Here is a 14,857-nt window from a genome sequence, read left to right on the forward strand (position 1 = left end):
ATTAGACTTGAGTGTAAAGAATATAAGTAAGAGTCAAACAAGATAGAGAGGGTGACTCTCTGTGACAAACCACATGCTTCCCTTAATCTCATCAAGAGGAAGCATGAACCTTTGCGTTCAACCGTGTGATGCACTAATCTGAGATATTCTATTTTCTAAGCCATGTGTAATTTTAAGGTGGTGCGGTTTCTCTTTTGCATATATGGAATTATAGATAAGTGAAACGTTGAGTGCTTAATCCTAATTATGTATATGAAATTTAATAATGCTTTTTTGGATTCTAGTCCTAAAGTTTCTCTTTCCCTAAAAATGTGAACTCAAGTTTTTGTTTACTATACAATCTGATAAAATGTATACTCGAAATAGTGAATAGAATTGATAATGCATGCCAAATAGAGGAGTAAAAGTATATCTTTAATCACACAGGAAGTTATTACAGAAGTAGACCCGAGATGGTCAGCCAGGGATCAAAGTCAATCTGACTAGATCATACTACATTCCTTGACGTTACAAAATATATTGTAAGGACTTGATGGTTGCCAAGAGGAACACAACCATCAACTGACTCTTATAACTACCTAAAGCCGACAAACAATTAATACATAGTCGAATAAACCATATTATCAATACATAATAATAGGCATTGTACACTAACTACAATCTTATGATTGAATAGTGGAAGTGTAAAGGATTCTTATGCCTTAGACCTTATGCCAATAAATCATGTGAAAACTAGGTTCCCTAGATCAAGCACAACCACAAATGCCAACTTGCAGGACTATAGAATCTATTGAATCAATACTTTGGTTTAATTTTAATGTCGAGACCATAGTTTACAACTCACCAAAGAACTCGCCCACAAGCAAGTTTTCGTGAGACAAGTATTCTCCTAAGTCACTTGCCCAAAAACTTAGGTGGCAATTTTTTGCAAAAAAAGAACAACTTTTTGTCAATAACCTTGCTGAGTAATTGCAAATCCATACTAAAACTCACCAAGTAGCACAAAAGAACAGTTTGCAGCAATAAAGCCAAAAAGTCAGTTCATTTTTCACACTTTCACTCTTCTAGATCTCACTCATTGAAGGCGTTGACAGCCTTCCTCACAATTTCAAGCGATTTGAATGGAATTTTTACTGATTTTAACCTGATTGGATGGTATTTTTGGCAGCATTTGAAACGTATGTCCCTGCCTTTTTCTTTTTTTATTTCAAAGTTCTATTTTATTTTTCCTCACACTATAGGGTTTTATTATTAAGTTTTTCTTTCTTTTATTCCCTTTTTTTATGGGATTGTTGTTTAGCTATCTGCTAAGATTTTCGTTTGCTTATCTTTAGTTTTTTATTTTTTTGGTTTGCGATAGGACATGAAACATTGAAATTTATTTTTTTGTTTGAGATATGGCATGAAGAAGCAGAGTTGTTGGCAAGGCTAGGGACTCTACTTGGAACATGGGAACCCAAGGGAACAAGCAGGACTGTTTTATTGTGGATAGAAAACAACATGAAGCGTCAACTATTAAAAATTTGATCTTGCAAGGATCCTTGGAGGAAATGTTTCACTTTGTGATGAAACAAAGCTCAAGGTTGTATGACTGTTGTGGCAATGGCAACTGCAATGGCTTCTTCTCTTGAGATCAAAGAAGTGAGCTCTTGAATTGGCCCATGGATACAAGGCACTTCTAACTCGAGTACTTCTACTAAACCATCCACATCACATTTAGATATTCATGATTTCATTGTTTCAAATAAGACTCCTAATGCCCAACCTTCCCTCAAAGGTACTGCATGGAACCAAGAGAAGCAAAAAATAACCATTGACAATGCCGAGGAAGCAATGCACCACTTTTATGGATGACAAAAAAAAATATGAACCCCTTTGGCACATTATTGATAAGAGGTGAAACAAATAACTCCACCAACAATTAATATAGTTACCTACTACTTGAACCTGAACTTTTTCTTCTCTCAAGGCTTTAGGTCTGATGAGGTCATGGATGAACTCAACACATGCAAAGAGAAAATGGTCCCTAATGAAGACCTTGGAGAGGCTATTTTGGAAAGTTACAAGGCCACAAAAGGGAGGTTCGTTTCTCACCTCTATGCATTTGAAGAAGAATGACTTTGCAAACAAGTAAAACGTATTACTTTAATAAGTGTAAAAAGTTGGTTGAAAATTTTGTACACCTCAACAGCTGTACAAAATTGTGGATTTCAACCACAATGTGTGAGTAAATACTCTCCTAATTCTAAGGGAAGGCTCCCCCTATCAAAACTAATTTAATATGGATGGCACAACAGTTTTCCTTCTTCTTTCAAGAAAAACTATGTTCTTTCCTCTTCATAGAAAAGAATAGCAATTAAAGCAAATATCAGTAATAACTTGTACCATAAAATGAAAAAGTGGAAATGAAGTTTCCTGATAACCCAACGATTTTTGTCACTTCCTTTGGGACAGGAAAACAATATCAAGCTCAAAGTCTTGAATATCAACGATCCTATCAACCTTTTATAATAATAACTTTTCAAAACCAAATGCAATATACAACAGCACAAAGTCTGCAAATAGAATGCTCTCGAAAATTAATCTATATGAGAATTTATCACAAATACAAAGTCTTGAGATATTTCTCAACTCTAATTGTAATTCTTAAACTAATTCCACTCCCAATAGCTGCAACACAAAGTCTGCAATTAGATGAAGTGAAGCTCTCTTTACCAGTCTTCTACAATCTTCAAAGTAAGCACAAAGTTATACCCCAAAATGACATAAGAACACAAAGGGACAAATCAAGACTTCAACTCAAAGTCTGAAATTCCTCACTTCTTTTGTATTACTCAAAGATGGCAAATTTACAACTATAAAGCTCAAAGTCTTTATGAGTAGAAAATCCTACAGAGTTTTCTTGCTTTCCAACTGGATAAAAAGATACAATAGACCCCCTCAAGTATTTATAGGAGAAAGGCCTTGAGAAAAAAGTGGGAGGATCCCAACTAGCTTGAGAAATTCTCTCAACCACCATGACTTATTCCAACTACTAACTAAGACTTATTCAAGATTACAAGTTTTATTCTAAATTGACTTGTAATCAGCTTACTTGTAATTACAAAAGTGCAAGTTATCAACTTGCAATTACAAAAGTGTTTCTACAAGTAAACTTGTCAAAAGAAAAACTACAATTCTGAAATATAAACTAAAACACTTATACAGTAGCATGTTTGACTATGTATTCTTCAAACTTCTGGATAATTCCTTGTAGCTCATCAGGATTTGGCTCATGAGTGTTCTTAGCAACAATCATTGTTTTGACAATGGTATCACTGCAACTAAGAATCGTAGAATTATGCTTCTCAAGAGTAGCCTGGATTTCCTGCAGAAAAATTTGGTACTTCACCTAGATTTCCTGCAGAAAAATTTGGTACTTCACCAAGGTTTGGATTGATGCAACTGAAAATTGTTCATCCTGCCATTCCTGCTGAATCTTCCTTCTCAAATCTGAAAGAACATCTTCTTTTGGCAACAACTCCACATTCTGATTTACAATTTTACAAGAAACATTCTCATAGTGAGAAACAATATCTTGCAACACTTCCATGCACAATCCCAAAGTATCATCAATTTCTTCAATAAGTGATTTCAGGACAAGGGATTTATTTTCTAGGAGTTCTCCAAAATCTAGATACATGTTTCTAGTAGGAAGGATGCCATTCTCCTGTAGAACATTCAGCTTTTCCTATGGCATCTTGTGCCAAACTTTCAAGCTACGTTCAACCTTCTCCAAATTTTGTTTGAACATTGCAGAAGTCTGATTCAATTTCTGTAATATCCCCATTTTTAGCACTACGCTTTCCAATGGTTGTTAGCCTATCCTTGGATGCCCATAGGCCAGTCAAATGCAGAATTAGGGTTTCCAACTTTTGTGGAGGTCTGTGTGAGCTGTTTGATGATTGACTACTCAGAATTCTACAATTCAGGCTGTGGATTCCTTCTGGGTTTTCCGAGAGCTTCGCAAGGGTATGACATGCATTCCGTTCTAGAAAGTTTTCCGAACTTACTATTTTTAGTAAGTTGGTGACAGTCGTTAAGGTTTATGGGTTTTTCTGGGTTTTCTGAGCTCATGCTCAAGGTTCGAAGAGCAATCTTTTTGGAGTTGTTTCCAGAACTTACTATTTTTAGTAAGTGTCATTTCAGGCAGTGTTTTTTTTAGCAGTTCAGTGCCGAGCTCCAACCAAATTCAGCTTGATAGTTTTCAGCACTTCAATTTCCGGCTCATTTGGTTCTGATCAGTCTTTGATTTTAAGATGATTTATTTAAATATTAATACTCCATTCTAAGGTTAATATTTAAATTATTTGATGGTCGACTTAGGAAAGGTCCAACAATCATAACTAACAGCAAACTGACATTATGACATACAATTGTCATACACCCTCAGATAATGAATGTAGATGCAGATCAAAACTCCTTTCTTCTTTATTTCATTTGACTATCAAATAGGACATTACATTGGCAGCAATAAGATCATATACATGGACTGCTATTAAGGACCACTTTTCAGACTTTCTGAAGACAAATGACTGCAACTAACCTATACATTCAGTCTGAAATTACAATGAAATAGTAATGCCAAAAGATCCAGGAATTAATCGCCTTGAAGAAGCAAGCAATATCGTTGACCCTGAACCCTCCAATCAGCTTTAGAACCTTTGTCTTCAGAAATCGTCCCCTTTGCTATAGTAGGATGGTCTGAGAATAATGACAGCCTGCTCCTAGCTTCAATCCCTCTTACAAAATGATCACCTTATCCTCACCAAAGCAGCATTTCCTTTCTTATTGAGGGTCAATGCCTATATAGAGAGGTATAGGCCAAAATCGAAGGTGTAGGCTGTCTGATACGAATTGTCTCAGACTGATTAGACTCCAATCCTTCCTCAAATACACTCCAAATTGTCACAAAGAATCCCCTTTCCTCCACCAATGAAGCGCTGCCTTTATTGAAGAGATCCGATGCCAAATGAATGAGTTATGATCAGTGTCGAAGGTAGGAGGCTGACTGGTACGATTTGATTTCAGTCTGATAAGGCCCTGATTTCCGCACAATACCCCCTCCAATTGGCTCAAAAAGTATCGCCTATCTTCTCCCAATCTATCGCTAACCTTAGAAGGATGATTTGTTGTCTTAATGAAAAGATATGATCAAAAATCGTGGACAAGGAGAGGAATTCGAACTTGCTTCAAACCTGGCATTTATGACAGTAGACTCACAAGCTAACTACAAGATATTCTTCAATAAGATCGCCTCACTCCTTCACTCAAAATAGATGCACAATGGACACTAGATCTGAAAATCTGAGATCGCCATGAATACCCATCCACCATGAAAGCGCAATAGCTCATTAAGCTCTATATGGAAGACTTAGTGTATTCCACCTTCAGCTGCAACCCCTCGGAAGGTCTTTCACTCCCTCAGTTATGCAATCGATGGGAGTTTTCGTTACCAAAGACCTAAGTCTGCAAACACCTCTCGCTTCTACAAGATCCAATCAAAATCAAAGCCAAATCCCAGCTGCCTTGAAGCTTCATCTTGATCTCCTTTAATACTTTTTCACCCCAACCTCCAGGAGCTTCTAGAAGTGACTTTATGAAATAATATTTAATTAGTCACTTTATTAAATTAATTAAATATAAAGTCGTCTTTTAATTTTTAATTTATTTGACAACTTAATAAATAATTAACTTAGTATTATTAATTAAATAATTAATTAAGCTATCCATGAAAAATAAAAAATATTTTGGACAAATTAACTAATTAAATTAATTAATTAATTCTTCTCCAAAAATGGGGACATTACAATCTGCCCCTCCTGATATTGTTTGTCCCCAAGCAATCTCAGCTGCAATGAAAACTCTACTCCACTTGGATCCCAAGGAAAAATATGTGTAATACCCCTGCTATCACCAAAGAGCTCCTGTAACACCTGTTGGCGGTAATATTGTACGGGAATAAAACCGTAGTTAATTAGGTAGTACTTTACTTTGTTAGTAATGTAACCAAGGGATGGTAGTTACGGGTGCGACGGTTGCCCCTCGCATCCCCTCGATACCTTTATATACCATGGAAGGTAACTTGTAAAGACACACATGATTATGAATGGAAATAGTATCTCTTATATTTGCTTGATCTTATCTGGTACCTATGGCATTATTGTTTCTCGTTAAGCATTCTATCTGTATGTTCTAAACTGTTCACCCAGAGGGTAAACATCTAGCGCCGTTGCCGAAATTTATCCGGAGCACAGGAATATACTACATGGTACGTGGATAATGGGACAACCATTGGCCGAAGGAACGAGCAGTAACCCTAACGAAGAGCCTGAAGAACTGTTCAAGGGAGAACTAGCACTTACGAAAGATTTCTCCTGCATCCTCCAGGTGGTGATTGAAACACACGTATGAAGGGAAGCCACCACCGAGGATGTTCCAGAGGATGTTGTGTGGAGTGCACTTGGTGTAAGCCCGGTGGTAAATCATTTGATGAGCAACTTGCCCAACCTTCTAGCATAGGCATTTTTGGCTCTTCAAAACCGCAGGGAAGACACCTATCGGGAGAACCAACGCCAGCAAATCCTACAGGAGTTTCATGAGCGCCAAGAGGAGGAGCGCAATGAAACCGAGCGAGGGGTGAATAATCCCTGAACTATGTATGGGAGAAGGAGAATAAACAAGAACACCCCCACTGTAGTGACATACATTGTATACTAGGGATGAATTAATAAAAGTGTTCTTTTCAATATGATGTCTTGTTCTATTTCATAAGGAGAATTTAGAATTAATGCCCAATCTGCTAAATAAGGACAAAAACAAAAAGGAATACATAGGGGACTCTGAAGCCGCTCAATGAGCATTAATTCTCGAGCAACAAGCAGAACGAAGAAGAAGATTCAAGAGGATTGCCAAGGAAGGAAGCGGCAGAAATGGCAGCAATGGCTCTGGCGAGGGCCAAGTTTCCGCACTAATAGAAACCACCAGGAAACGGTTGGGGGACCTTTCCCTAACATTGGAGGAGATTGGTGACGGGAGTACGGTAGAGCCGTACACGCCATACAGAGGTGTCAAGACCAGGAGGGAAGTCGAGACAGAGACCGAGAACAGAGAGGCGGAGGATACCAGTGCGACCGAAGGTGTCAGGAGGACACAAGGTCACGGTAGTAGAAACAATCTGTTCGATGCAGGCTCACCACACCCTGGTAGTCAGAGCAACTTGGTGGGGCCCAACGGACTAAATCTCAAGGAAGTACCTTTGGGAGGACCAGTGTCTGGAGGAGGAGTTCTTGGAGGGACAAGTTTGAGTTCCGGAGGGAAGACCGGGCCGCCGCCAAGAAACATAATGGCGAATCAGCAAAACTTGCCGAAGTTCACCGGAAATGGGGAAGAAGACCCCATACGGCATTGTCGTACATGTGAAACAATCTGGTCGGCCAATGGCGTGGCCGATAGGGTGGAATGGGTGGTGCAATTCCCCGCCACCCTACGAGGTGTAGCCATCGATTGGTACTCGAATGCTAACAAAACCCAACTGACAACTTGGGATGAATTGCACAAAGTCTTCGAAAAGGAGTTTCGACTCCTCAGAGATGATAATGAAATCGTAGCAGAAATCCTGAGCACCAAGCAAGGGAAAAGTGAGACCATCTGAGCATATAGCCGATGCCTCAAGGAATTGTTAGGAAGAATGGATAACCAACCTGGCGATGGGTTGAAGAAAAGGTGGTTTGTGGAGGGCTTAAAATCGTCACTCAAAAGGAAAATGAAAATTGTACCCCCCACATCCTACGACGATGCCTATAACCAGGCAATGGACCTGGAGAGTGAAGGGAAGACATCCAGGAAAAAGAAAGACAAATCCTCTGAAGAGGACTCCTCCGACGGAAGTAGTAGCGACGAGGGGTCGAGTAAAAAGGTGCAAGCCCTTCAGAAGAATACGAAAGGCTCCTGTCCAAAAAAGGCCTTTTGCGATATTTGCCGAGTGTTGGGACAGTCTACCAAAGAATGTCCCTACAACATGAAGACACGGGGGAACCAAGTGCTCTTCACCCAGGAGCAACCATCAGCGACAGCAGGCACATCGCAGCCTCAAGCCAACACTAAGGCATCATCTAGCGGTTACAGAGGTAACCGAAGAGGAGGAAGACGCAACAATAATAATAGCAATAATCGGAGTCGAATGGAGTATGATGCCAAGGGACGGCCGATGATTCAGTGTCGGGCATGCAACCAGTGGGGACACTTTGCGCGGGATTGCCAGAAAGAGGAGGCACCGCAACACTTGTGCAGATGGTGTGGTCCTGGAGACCACGATGAGACAAATTGCCCCAAGCCAAGGGTTAACCTCCTCAACATTGAGAAGATTGGTGATAAAGAAGTACTAGCAATCACCCGTGCTCAGACCAAAAAGGCCACTTATCCCAACCCCCGTACGGAGGAGGAGAAATTACGGGAGGCAAAAGCCAACATTGAGCGCGAGATGACAGAAGAACGACGGAACAATGTAGAGGTGGTGAGTACATCATCCCGTACTGAAGCCGAAAATAACATAATTGGGCAAGTACTGCAGATGGAGGTGCCGATAAGAGTGAAGGACCTTCTAGACACAATGCCACAACTGAGAACCGCCATTTTTAGTTCTGTACAAACCACTGCACAGGCACCTTTGGGTGCGACATGGGCGGAAGTTTCAATCAGCCCATCGGCTGACCCAATGTTGTTGGCCTTAAATAGTGGTCAGCATCCTATAGTAGTAGAGATGGGAATTCTCGAGGCTATCCTCAAAGACACCATCGTGGACGGAGGTTCGGGGGTTATTGTGCTATTGGAGCATACATGGAAGAAGTTGGGGAAGCCAACACTATGGCCACCCACATTCAACTTGGTTGGAGCAAACCAACATGGCATCAAGCTACTCGGCACCCTGATGGCCTAGCCGGTGACCATCGGCACACAACCCTTCCTACTGGATTTTGTGGTAATCCCACTCAAGAAGAAGGGGTATGACGCCATCTTAGTGAGAGGGTGGCTGGTTACAGCAAAGGTGAACCACAACTAGAAGACGAACACCCTTTCCATGGAGAAAGGGGGGCGGAAGTACACGATTGACCTGAGGACCAAGGTTGTCGGCGAGGAGCTTGCATTATCTGACTCGGATTCAGAGGACTCAAACAGATGGGAGTGGGATTCCTATGAAGGTAAAGACGAGAGGGAACCAAACGACGAAGGGGTGCTTGAACTCGGTGGATGCTCAGAAGATGACACTTCCTCATTGAATGGACTCTTCCACTGGCAAATGGAAGACTATGACGTGTTTCACCCTGCTTGTCACATGCTGCAGATTGAGGACGAGCTAGGCGAGAAGGAGGAGTTCCCACCAGAGTACATGGAGTATAACAAGGGAGACGCCAAAGTGAATGATGTCCTGGCGTACGAATTTTCAAAGGACAGACCAATACGGTACGAAGACTCCATCGTGAAGGAGACAAACTTAGGAGACACTGCCACCCCTAGAAATATCTGGGTAGGCGACGACTGGAGCCCGGTGCTGAAGGCCACAACATTCAAAATCTTCATAGAATACAAGGACGTATTCACCTGGTCCTACAAGGATCTGAAGGGGGTCCCGCCAGAAATGTGCATCCATCGAATACCATTGGTCCCGGGAGCCCAACCAGTATGGAAGAGGCCGTACCGAATGAATAAGAACTATGCTACCAAAGTGAACGAAGAGAGAACGAATGCTGGAGGTCGGCATCATATTTCGGGTGGAGACAAGTGAGTGGGTCTCGCCGATTGTAATCTCACTGAAGAAGGAGGCCAACCAGATTCGCATCTGCGTAGATTTTCGATGCCTCAACGCAGTCACCATCAAGGATCCGTTCCCTATACCTTTCACAGACAGCATCCTGGAGGAGGTGGCTGGCCATGAAATGTACTCATTTTTGGAAGGCTTTTCGAGATACAACCAGATTTCAATAGCTGAGGACAAGTTGAAGACCACCTTTGTGGTGGAGGACGGAGTCTATGCGTACAACCGGATGTCGTTTGGGTTGTGCAATGCTCCCGCAACCTTCCAAAGGATAGTCCTTCACATCTTTGATAAGATGTTTGTGGGAAATTTTAAAGCCTTTTTGGATGACACGTCAATTTTCAGTAGCAAAGATGCTCACTTGGTAGCACTGAGAAAGTGCATGGAGAGATGTCGAAGGTCCAGGCTCGCCTTGAATCCCCGGAAATGCAAATTTATGGTACCACAAAGAAAGTTGTTGGGTCATATCGTTTGTAAAGCTGGACTGAAAACTGACCCGGATAAGGTACGGGTAATTGTAGAAATGCAGTCGCCCATTGATGTGACGGGAGTCAAGTCCTTCTTGGGACACATTGGATACTACCGAAAGTTCATTAAGAACTTTGCCCAACTTTCATTCCCACTGGACAAACTGACAAGGAAGAGCGAACCGTACATATGGGAATCGGCACAAGGGGAAGCATTCGAGGAACTCAAGAGGAGACTGGTGGCAGCACTTATTTTGGCATATCCAAACTGGTACCGAGAATTCCATGTACACGTGGATGCCTCGAACTATGCCATTGGGGCTACACTGGCACAAGAAGGGGGGCATGGGTTGGACCACCCCATCTATTTTGCCAGTTGGTTGATGTCAAAAGCCGAGAGGAACTATAGCACCACCGAGAGGGAGGCCCTCGGAATGGTCTATGCTGTACAAAAATTTCGACACTACTTGCTGGCAACACCCTTCACTTTCTATGTGGATCACCGGGCTTTGATGTACCTGGTAAACAAACCCATCATCCAAGGCAAGATAAGCAAGTGGCTACTGCTCCTTCACGAGTTCACGTTCACGATAATTGTACGGCCAGGCAAGAGCCATGTCATTGCTGACCAGTTGTCCCGGATTAGGTCCGGAGAGCTGCCAAAGGGGCTGAATGATGAATTTCCAGATGCTCAACTATTCAAGATCGCGGTACTGCCACCATGGTATACTGCTATCGAGGAATATCTCTCCACCTCCATGTTCCCGCAAGGTAAGCCACCAGGAGAACGAAGGAAACTCATGTTGAGAAGCTACACGTTTCAGTTGATTAATGGATTGTTGTATAAAATGGGACCCGACCAGGTGTTACGTCGGTGTGTGATGGAGGAAGAGGCGCCAAGCATCCTGAGGGAGGCACATGAGGGGCCCGCGGGAGGCCATATGGGACTAGACACTACAGCAAGAAAGGTGCTGCTAGCGGGCCTGTGGTGGCCCACATTGTATAATGATGCTAGAGAATGGGTAGTAGGTTGTGATACGTGTCAGAGAGCGGGGAAGCCGCTGAAAAGGGAATTCATGCCCCTCAACCCTTTGCATGCTCAGGACCTATTCGAGCGTTGGGGGTTGGATTTTATTGGGCCACTCAAGGCCAGCCACGCCAGGAGGTGTCGGTACATTGTGGTAGCCACAGAATATTTAACCAAGTGGGTTGAAGCGCGGGCCTTGCCTAACAACTCGATCGTAAGTACAGTAAGATTCATTTATAAGCAAATCATTACACGGTATGGTATCCCTATGCAGTTGACCAACGACAGGAGTGGACATTTTGTGAACCACGTTATTAAACTCCTCACTACTGAATTTAAGATTTTTCATTCATTGTCTAGCCCCTATTACCCACGAGCCAATGGGTAGGCCAAGGCTACCAACAAGATTCTCATGGGGGTAATTTACAAGTCTTGTGGTGTCGAGGGAGGAGACTGGGAAGAAAATTTACCTTCAGTCTTGTGGGCCTACCGCACAACATACAAGGTGACCACCGGCCAGACCCCGTTCCAACTCATGTACGAGTAGGAAGCTATTGTGCCAGTGGAATTCATGGTGCCAAGCCTTCGCATTGCAATCGAGAACAGACTGGGGGACATGGAGAGCCTGGGGGAGAGGTTGTATGTCTTGAACAAGCTAGATGAGAAAAGAATGATGGCCCAGTGGGCTACGGAGGCAGCCCAACAAAGGAGGAAGTTGTGGCACGACAAGCACTTAAAGCGAATGAGATTTGCCCCAGGACAACTGGTACTGAAATATAATGGGCATAATGAGATTAAACCAGGTAAATTCAAGGTAAGAACGAAGAACATACTTAAGAAATTGATGTCTCCTCTAGCAACCCCTTGAAGCCTAACCATGAAAGCTTCAACAACATTGGAGTATGGAACAAGTGTTGCCCTCAAATCCAACTCCCAAAATGGACTATTATGAGCCTTATTATTATTCAACCCAAGAAATGGGTTATCAAGCATGCAATCACCACGTTCTGGTCCTTTCTCCCCTACTTTGTGAGTAACAAATCTGAAATCTTCACTCCTTGTTGCTGCAATGAAACCTTGGACGACTTCTAAACTGTGTTTTGACAACATCTTGATGCCAAAGATGTTGAAATCATCTAGCACAAAGAGAGGGTTTTCAAGAACTTGGAAGCCATCACTTTCTTCTTGCTCACTTCCATCTTGCTAATCTGAATCTGCACATGCAACCTTTGTTTTTCTTGTGAAGTTCTCAAGATCAAGCTCTTCTTGAAAACTATCAAGCTCACCAATAACTTGCTCGATTTCTTTGACTGTTTGTGCATTCTCTTGCTCCCTGAAAAGTTCAAAATCAGCAAACTGATCTTCTACCTCCATTAGAGCCAACGGAGTCTTTTCTAACATGTCCTTTGTTGACTCAAGCTCAAGAGTAAGCTCTTCACGTTTCCTCTCTTTTCCTTGTAAAGCACTAAGGACCTTCTTTGCAGATTCGATGGCATAATCACGATCTGTGATCAATTGTATGCACTCTGATTTCAATGTCTCCAAAGAGTCATTGATGAGTTGCAGATTGGGGAGAGTAACTTCATCCTTAACTCCCTTCCGTCTCTCTTCAATTTGAGCCTTCCAATAGAGTTTTTCTATCAAACTATGTGTATGATCAAACCCAAATAGAACTCGCAGCTCATTCTCAAAGGACCTCATGACTTTATCCTTCCATTCGTGAACATTTAAAGGTGGTGTACCAGTCATTGGCTGCAACTGAAAATCAGAACTTTGTTTCTTGTCTTTGCTGCCCACAAAGCTGCTCCAAGACTCCTTTTCTTCACCACCCACTAGCTGCAATTGCTCAATATCATGAAGAGGATCAGATTCTACAAAATCTTCAACTTTTTGCTTACTACCAACTTCATGAATGGGTGAATCAGATTTGCATTTTAGAACCTCTTTAAACTTTCCATCATCAAAAACCATATGGTCCTCTAATTCTACAACACAATCTGCTTTTTGAGCTTCATCAGGATCAAAGGGAAATTCATCTCACACAGGTTCCTTGTCATCACTAGGTGCCATCATACCCGGATCCCAAGTGCTAAAGGGCTGATTACTTTGTTTAGTTAAAAAGTGCTCACCATAGCTCCAAGTATCATCCAACTTAGATCTTGAGTCTTCTCTTAATTTCCACACATTGCTATTCTCACCAAGAGCAATGCTAGAACCAAGTGATGTTTCATCTTCCCACTCAAACAGTGGATTGTCATATGTTTTCACTTTACCCATCTCAAACAATGGGTTATCAATGATCTGGGAAGTATTTCCTTTTTCCAACTTAGACCAACAATCCTGTTGTCCTAAATCTGAACATTCCAATTTAGGACATTGCTCAAAGACTTTCAGAATTTGGTCAAGCTCATTCTTCAAACTACGAGTCTCAACCCCATTATTCTGAAATGCAATCAGCATTTCTGATTGGTCCTCTAAATCTGCCCCTTGAATGTCATCATTTTGGTATATTTTAAACTCACAAAATAGGACAGCCTCTTGGTCATTAGGAACTTCATCATTAGCTGCAATATTTTCAGCTTCATAACATGAATCTCCATCCAACAATCTGTTAATCTTTCCCTCTTGTTTAACATCTTCAATTTTCATCTGCTTTTCCTCTAGAAGCACATGAGTGCATTCAACACTGTCACTAGCTCCATAAGAAACATTAAGAGATTCATCACGCACAACCTCAAATATTGTTTTTTCTTCTTCTTGAATGACAACCTCATAAATGGTAGGTGCATGCATCACCAAAGAGTCTTCATGAAGCATTGTCTCAAAGTTAGGTGTCAAAACACCAACTCCATCATTTGTCTTTGTATTAAAGATATTGTTTACAGAAACTTCCTTATGTTTGGATTTTGCAAGAACCTTCACGAACCCCATTTTATTATCTGGATCCTTCATCAAATTAATCAATCCTTGTATTAACTCACAAATAGACTTATCTGTAGTAGACATTCTTCCAAACTCTGATATGCAACAAAAAACCACGACCCAACAGGATGGCAAGGAGAACTTGTGCTCTGATCAATTTGAACACACAGGTTGGCAAGAAAACCAGCTCTGATACCACTGTAATATCCCAGTTATTTTTTTTGTTTTTAAGCCAATAATAATCATCCATAAACAGATAACCCGTTAAGGTTAGAAAGCATATACTGAAAACTTGCTGGAAAATGCAACCCTTCCACTTTTTGATCACCAAGTGCCCAATGTGGGAAGGTGAGAGCATATGATGAATAGGGGATCGTTAGATCTCAATTCTGCTGAAAAATGAAGTGGATTACAATACTGGGTGGCAAGCCAGCCCCTTCCGCTTATCTAGCGGGAATGCAAGAAACTTGGCAGTGAACCAACCAAGAGAAACATACAAAGGCACAAATCACTCAACCGCGATATTTTAGCGGAAGGACTGAAATTACAAAACAATCTCAACTCAACCACTTATGCAGCGGGAGGACC

The 14,857-nt window shown here is 41.7% G+C and overlaps 1 protein-coding gene across 1 annotated transcript in view; it reads right to left on the reverse strand.

Annotated features, from left to right (window-relative positions):
* LOC131064422 (nucleolar GTP-binding protein 1) overlaps positions 1-14,857 on the reverse strand; it is a 184,686-nt gene that overhangs the window by 91,083 nt on the left and 78,746 nt on the right. The window lies entirely within an intron of this gene.

This window comes from Cryptomeria japonica, chromosome 1 (genome assembly GCF_030272615.1).
Source record: "Cryptomeria japonica chromosome 1, Sugi_1.0, whole genome shotgun sequence".
Lineage (NCBI taxonomy): Eukaryota > Viridiplantae > Streptophyta > Pinopsida > Cupressales > Cupressaceae > Cryptomeria > Cryptomeria japonica.